This window comes from Poromitra crassiceps, assembly GCF_964638095.1.
Source record: "Poromitra crassiceps genome assembly, chromosome: 9".
Classification (NCBI taxonomy): Eukaryota; Metazoa; Chordata; class Actinopteri; order Beryciformes; family Melamphaidae; genus Poromitra; species Poromitra crassiceps.
Genome location: NC_139630.1, coordinates 39,452,668 through 39,453,507, shown reverse-complemented (window position 1 = coordinate 39,453,507; position 840 = coordinate 39,452,668).

Below are 840 nucleotides of genomic sequence, written 5' to 3'. Positions count from 1 at the left end.
CTCCCTGCGAAGAAAAGGCACGGTGAGAACACACACTGCGACAAGTGACACAATGTCGACAGACAGGCAGTATACACACACACACACACACACACGCACACGCACATGCTCGCTCACAGAGTAGATGGACTCGCTGATCATCTGTCCAAACAGACGGAGGAGTCCTGGCTGTCAGTCGGGGCCAAATCCTCTGAGTCAACACACGCAGTGACTGATCTGATCCACGTTCCATTTAAATGACCTCTGGGCTGTCGCCACCGCATCCCACAGGGGGGCTTGAGTCACACTGCACACTCTCCTTGCGGAGGGCGGGGGGGGGGGGGGGGGGGGGGGGGGTGAGTCACACTGCACACTCTTCTCGCCACACTGCACACTCTCCTCATGGAGGGGGGGGGGGGGGTGAGTCACACTGCACACTCTCCTCATGGAGGGGGGGGGGGTGAGTCACACTGCACACTCTCCTCGCCACACTGCACACTCTCCTCATGGAGGGGGGGGGGGGGGGTGAGTCACACTGCACACTCTCCTCGCCACACTGCACACTCTCCTCATGGAGGGGGGGGGGGAGGTGAGTCACACTGCACACTCTCCTCGCCACACTGCACACTCTCCTCATGGAGGGGGGGGGGGTGAGTCACACTGCACACTCTCCTCGTGGGGGGGGGGGGGGGGCTGAGTCACACTGCACACTCTCCTCGCCACACTGCACACTCTCCTCGCGGGGGGGGGGGGGGGGTGAGTCACACTGCACACTCTCCTCGCGGGGGGGGGTGAGTCACACTGCACACTCTCCTCGTCACACTGCACACTCTCCTCATGGAGGGGGGGGGGTGAGTCACA